Raw genomic sequence first — 7,275 nt, 5'->3', positions numbered from 1 at the left:
TGAAACTGACATACACTCCTGTGGGGAAACACAGGGCTTTGCTAGGATTTCTCTAGGCAGTGTGTTTTCCCTGGGTCTCACTGTAGGAACACTATCTCGCCAGGGCAACACTGCGTGGGATTTCCTCTGCCAGGAGAGAGCTGCTGCTTTCTAGTTTGTGCAGGGAAACCTTGCTTTGTCAAGTGCGAATTGACCGCATTCAGGCAGAAAGAAAAGAGAATAGCAAGAGGCCTTTTCTTCCCGGCTGCTTTCCCAAGCCCTTCCAGCTAAAACTATGTCGTTCCTTTTCTGGAAGGATCCCTGCACCGCGACGTAGTTTCTCAGAAGAAGCCCTGCGTTTGCAAGAGCAAATGAGGAATTCGTTGCAGGAAAGAGGAAGGAAAGAAAGCTTCTCTCCCTCTGCCTGCTTTGCTCAGAGGACTGGATGAAGTCAGGGAGTTCTCCCTTTCACTGAGAAACGTGCAGGCTTCTGTTGCCTGTGCGCTCTCTTCTTTGCAAAAGAGTCTGCAGTTCCACGCTTTGAACCGTGGAAAGGCGCCGGGCTCTGCTAAGACTTCCCCCGGCGCTACGTTTGCCCTGGGCCAAAGCGAGCCTTCACAATAGCTGAACGCCAACACTGCATACTCGTTCCACTTCCAGAACAGGGCTACCGCGAGGCAGTTCTCCGAGGGAAAACGGCCCTTCGCGAATTGCAGATCTGCCGAGCTCATTGCGGGAAAGCGAAAGCAAAGGACGCTTTTCTCCCTCTAACCGCTTTGGTCAGAGGAACGGGGGAAGTCACAGTGTTCTTTCTCTCACTGAGATACACACAATCTGACATTGCCTCTTTGCTTCGTTGCTGGTAAAGAACTGAAACTGACATGCATTCCTGTGGGGAAACACAGGGCTTTGCTAGGATTTCTCTAGGCAGTGTGTTTTCCCTGGGCCTCACTGTAGCAACACTATCTCGCCAGGGCAACACTGCGTGGGATTTCCTCTGCCAGGAGAGAACTGCTGCTTTGTAGTTTGTGCTGGGAAACCTTGCATTGGCAAGTGCCAATTGACCGCATTCAGGCAGAAAGAAAAGAGAATAGCAAGAGGGCTTTTCTGCCCGGCTCCTCAGCCAAGCCCTTCCAGCTAAAACTATGTCGTTGCTCCTCTGGAGGGATCCCTGCACCGTGACGAAGTTTTTCAGAAGAAGCCTTGCGTTTGCAAGAGCAAATGAGGAATTCGTTGCAGGAAAGAGGAAGGAAAGAAAGTTTCTCTCCTTCTGCCTGCTTTGCTCAGAGGACTGGATGAAGTCAGGGAGTTCTCCCTTTCACTGAGAAATTGCAGGCTGCTGTTGCCTGGGCGCTCTCTTCTTTGCAAAAGAGTCTGCAGTTCCACTCTTTGAACCGTGGAAAGGCGCCGGGCTCTGCTAAGATTTCCCCCGGCGCTTCGTTTGCCCTGGGCCAAAGCGAGCCTTCACAATAGCTGAACGCTAACACTGCATACTCGTTCCACTTCCAGAACAGGGCTACCGCGAGGCAGTTCTCCAGGGGAAAAAAACCCTTCGCTAAGGACAGATCTCCCGAGCTCATTGCGGGAATGCGAAAGCAACGGACGCTTTTCTCCTTCTAACTGCTTTCGTCAGAGGAATTGGGGAAGTCACATTGTTGTTTTCTCTCCCTGAGATACACACAATCTGACGTTGCCTCTGAGCTGCGTTGCTGGCAAAGAAGTGAAATGGACATACATTCGTGTGGGGAAACACAGGTCTTTGCTAGGATTTCTCTAGGCACTGTGTTTTAAACCCCTAACAACAAACAACCCTAAACCCCTAACAACATACCCTTACCCCCTAACAAACAACAACACTAACCCCCTAACCAAAAACACTAATACCCTAACAACAAAAACCACTAAACCCCAACAAGAAATAACCCTAAACACCTAACAACAAACACCACTAACCCCCTAACAACAAACAACCGTAACCCACTATCAACAACCATCCCTGCCCCTAACAACAAACAACACTAAGCCCCAACAACAAACAACACTAACCCTCTAACAACAACCCTAATCCCCTAACCACAAACAACACTAACCCACTAACAACAAGCAACACTAACCCCCTAACAACAAACAACCCTATCCCCCTAACGACACACAACGCTAACCCCCTAAACAACCAACAACACTAACCCCCTAACCACCAACAGCACTAACCCAGTAAAAACAAAAAAAAAACTAACACCCTAACAACAACCAACACTTATCCCCTTAAAACAAAGAACACTAAACCGCAACAAGAAAGAACCCAAATCCTCTAACAACAAACAACTCTAACCCCCTAACAACAAAAAACTCTGAACCCCTAACAACAAACAACACGAACCCACTAACAACAAACAACCCTAAACCCCTAACAACAAACCCTTACCCCCTAACAAACAACAACACTAACCCCCTAACCAATAACACTAACACTCTAACAACAAAAACCACTAAACCCCAACAAGAAACAACCCTAAACACCTAACAACAAACACCACTAACCCCCTAACAACAAACAACCCTAACCCCCTATCAACAACCATCCCTGCCCCCTAACAACAAACACTAAGCCCAACAACAAACAACACTAACCCTCTAACAACAACCCTAATCCCCTAACTACAAACAACACTAACCCACTAACAACAAACAAAACTAACACCCTAAAAAACAACACAAACCCCCAACAACAAACAACTCTCACACCCTAACAACAAACAACACTAACCCCCTAACAACAAACAACCCTAAACCCCTAACATCAAAGAACACTAACACCCTAACAACAAACAACCCTAATCCCCTAACAACAAACAACACTAACCCCCAAACAACAAACAACCCTAACCCCTAAAAACCAAAGACACTAACCCACTAACAACAAACAACCCTAAACCATTAACAACAAACAACCTTAACACCCTAACAACAAACAACACTAACCCCCTAACAACAAAAACCACTAAACCCCAACAAGAAACAACCCTAAACCCCTAAATACAAACAACACTAACGCCCTAAGCACAAACAACACTAACACCCTAACAACAAAAACCACTAAACCCCAACCAGAAAGAACCCGAAACCCCTAAATACAAACAATACTAACCCCATAACAACAACCCTAACACCCTAACAACAAAAAACCCTAACTCCCAACAACAAACAGCTCTAACCCACTAACAACAAACAACCCCAACCCCCTAACAACAAAGAACACTAACTCTCTAACAAGAAACAACACTTACCCCCTAACAACAAAAAACACTAACCCCCTAACAACAAACACCACTAACCCCCTAACAACAATCCTAACAACCTAACAGCAAACAACACTAACCCCCTAAAAATAAACTAACCTAAACCCCTAACAACAAACAACATTAACCTTCTAACAACAAACAATCCTAACCCCCTAACAACCAACAACACTAACCCCCTAACCACAAACAACACTAACACCCTAACAACAAAAACCACTAAACCCCAACAAGAAACAACACTAAACCCCTGACAACAAACAACAATTACACCCTAACAACAAACAACACTAAACCCCTAACAAGAAACTACCCTAACACTGTAATAACAAATAACACTAACCCCGTAACAACAAACAATCCTAACCCCCAAACAAGAAACAACCCTAACCCCTAAAAACCAAAAACACTAACCCACTAACAACAAACAACTCTAACACCCTAACAACAAAGAACACTAACCCCCTAACAACAAACAACACTAACCCCCTAACAACAACCAACACTTATCCCCTAAAAACAAACAACACTAACCCCCAACAAGAAACAACCCAAATCCTGTAAGAACAAACAACTCTAACCCCCTAACAACAAAAACTCTGAACCCGTAACAACAAGCAACACTAACCCACTAACAACAAACAACCCTAAACCCCTAAGAACAAACAACCCTTACCAACTAACAACCAACAGCACTAACCCCCTAAGCAAAAACACTAACACCCTATCAACAAAACCCACTAAACTCCAACAAGAAACAACCCTAAACACCTAACAACAAACAACACAAACACCCTAACAACAAACAACACTAACACCCTAAAAACAACCATTCCTAATCCCCTAACAAGAAACAACACTAAGCCCCAACAGCAAACAACACTAACCCTCTAACAACAAACCTAATCCCCTAACTACAAACAACACTAACCCAGTTCAACAAACAAAACTAACCCCCTAAAAAACAACACAAACCCCAAACAACAAACAACTCTCACACCCTAACTACAAACAATACTAACCCCCTAACAACAACAACACTAACCTCCAAAAACGGACAACACTAACACCCTAACAACAAACACTACTAAACCCGAACTAGAAACAACCCTAACCCGCTAACAAGAAACAACACTAACCCCCTAACAACAAACAACCCTAATCCCCTAACATCAAAGAACACTAACACCCTAACAGCAAACAAGCCTTATCCCCTAACAACAAACAACACTAAACCCGAAACAACAAACAAACCTAACCCCTAAAAACCAAAAACACTAACCCCCTAACAACAAACAACCCTAAACCCCTAACATCAAACAACACTAACCCCCTAACAACAAACAACACTAACACCCTAACAACAAACAACACTAACACCCTAACAACAAAAACCACTAAACCCCAACAAGAAACAACCCTAAACCCCTAACAACAAACACTAACCCCCTAACAACAAACAACACTAACACCCTAACAACAAAAACCACTAAACCCCAACAAGAAACAACCCTAAACCCCTAACAACAAACACTAACCCCCTAACAACGAACAACACTAAACCCCTAAGAAGAAACTAACCTAACCCCCTAACAACAAACAACCCTAACCTCCTAACAACAAACAACCTTAAACCCCTAACAACATAAAACCCTAAACCCCTAACAATAAACAATCCTAACCCCCTAAGAACAAACAACACTCACCCCCAACCACAAACAACACTAACACCCTAACCACAAACACTAACCTCAGAAGAACAAACAACACTAACCCCCTAACAACAAACAACCCTAAACCCCTAACATCAAACACTAAAACCCTAACAACAAGCAACACTAACACCCTAACAACAAACAACACTAACCCCCAAACAACAAACAACCATAACCTCCTAACAACAAACAATCCTATCCCCCTAACAACCAACAACATTGACCCCCTAACCACGAACAACACTAACACCCTAACAACAAAAACAACTAAACCCCATCAAGAAAAAACCCTAAACCCCTAACAACAAACAACACTAACCCCCTAACAACACACAACCCTAACCAAACAACAAACAACCCTAACCCACTAACAACAAACAACACTTACCCCCTAACAAGAAACTACCCAAACCCCGTAACAACAAACAACCCTAACCCCTAACAACAAACAACCCTAAACCCCTAACAACAAACAACCCTAACCAAACAACAAACAACCCTAACCGACTAACAACAAACAACACTAAACCCCTAACAAGAAACAACCTTAAATCCGAAACAACAAACAACCCTAACGCCCTAACAACCAACAACCGTAAACACCTAACAACAAACAACACTAACTCCCTAACAACAACCAACACTTATCCACTAAAAACAAACAACACTAACCCCCAACAAGAAAGAACCCAAATCCTCTAAGAACAAACAACTCTAACCCCCTAACAACAAAAATCTCTGAACACCTAACAACAAGCAACACTAACCCACTAACAACAAACAACCCTAAACCTCTAACAACAAACAACCCTTACCACCTAACAACCAACAGCACTAACCCCCTAAGCAAAAACACTAACACCCTAACAAGAAAACCCACTAAACTCCAACAAGAAACAACCCTAAACACCTAACAACAAACAACAGTAACCCCCAACAACAAACAACACTAACACCCTAACAACAACCATCCCTAATCCCCTAACAACAAACAACACTAAGCCCCAACAACAAACAACACTAACCCTCTAACAACAACCCTAATCCCCTAACTACAAACACTAACCCACTAACAACAAACAAAACTAACCCCCTAAAAAACAACACAAACCCCAAACAACAAACAACTCTCACACCCTAACAACAAACAACACTAACACCCTAACAACAACAACACTAACCCCCAAAAACGGACAACACTAACACCCTAACAACAAACACTACTAAACCCCAAATAGAAACAACCCTAACCCCCAAACAACAAACAACACTAACCCCCTAACAACAAACAACCCTAAACCCCTAACATCAAAGAACACTAACCCCTAAAAACCAAAAACACTAACCCACTAACAACAAACAACCCTAACCTACTAACAACAAACAACCCTAACACCCTAACAACAAACAACACTAACCCCCTAACAACAAACAAACCTAAACCCCTAACATCAAACACTAACCCCCTAACAACAAACAACACTATCACCCTAACAACAAACAACACTAACACCCTAACAACAAAAACCACTAAACCCCAACAAGAAACAACCCTAAACCCCTAACAACAAACACTAACCCCCTAACAACAAACAACAATAAACCCCTAACAAGAATCTACCTTAAACCCGAAACAACAAACAACCCTAACCCCCTAACAACCAACAACCGTAAACCCCTAACAACAAGCAACACTAACTCCCTAACAACAAACAACCCTAACCCCCTAACAACAAACAACCCTAACCCCCTAAACAACGAACAACACTAACCCCCTAACCACCAACAGCACTAACCCAGTAAAAACAAAAAAAACTTATCACCTAACAACAACCAACATGTATCCCCTAAAAACAAACAACACTAACCCGCAACAAGCAACAACCCAAATCCTCTAACAACAAACAACTCTAACCCCCTAACAACAAAAAACTCTGAACCCCTAACAACAAACAACACTAACCCACTAACAACAAACAACCCTAAACCTCTAACAACAAACCCTTACCCACTAACAAACAACAACACTAACCCCCTAACCAAAAACACTGACACCCTAACAACAAAACCCACTAAACCCCAAGAAGAAACAACCCTAAACACCTAACAACAAACAACACTAACCCCCTAACAACAAACAACCCTAAACCCCTAATATCAAACAACACTAACCCCGTAACAACAAACAACCCTAACCCCCGAACAACAAACAACCCTAACCCCCTAACAACAAACAATCCTATCCCCCTAACAACCAACAACACTAACACCCTAACCAGAAA

Source organism: Loxodonta africana, chromosome 4 (genome assembly GCF_030014295.1).
Source record: "Loxodonta africana isolate mLoxAfr1 chromosome 4, mLoxAfr1.hap2, whole genome shotgun sequence".
Taxonomy (NCBI): domain Eukaryota; kingdom Metazoa; phylum Chordata; class Mammalia; order Proboscidea; family Elephantidae; genus Loxodonta; species Loxodonta africana.
Note: the sequence above shows the minus strand (reverse complement) of the source record.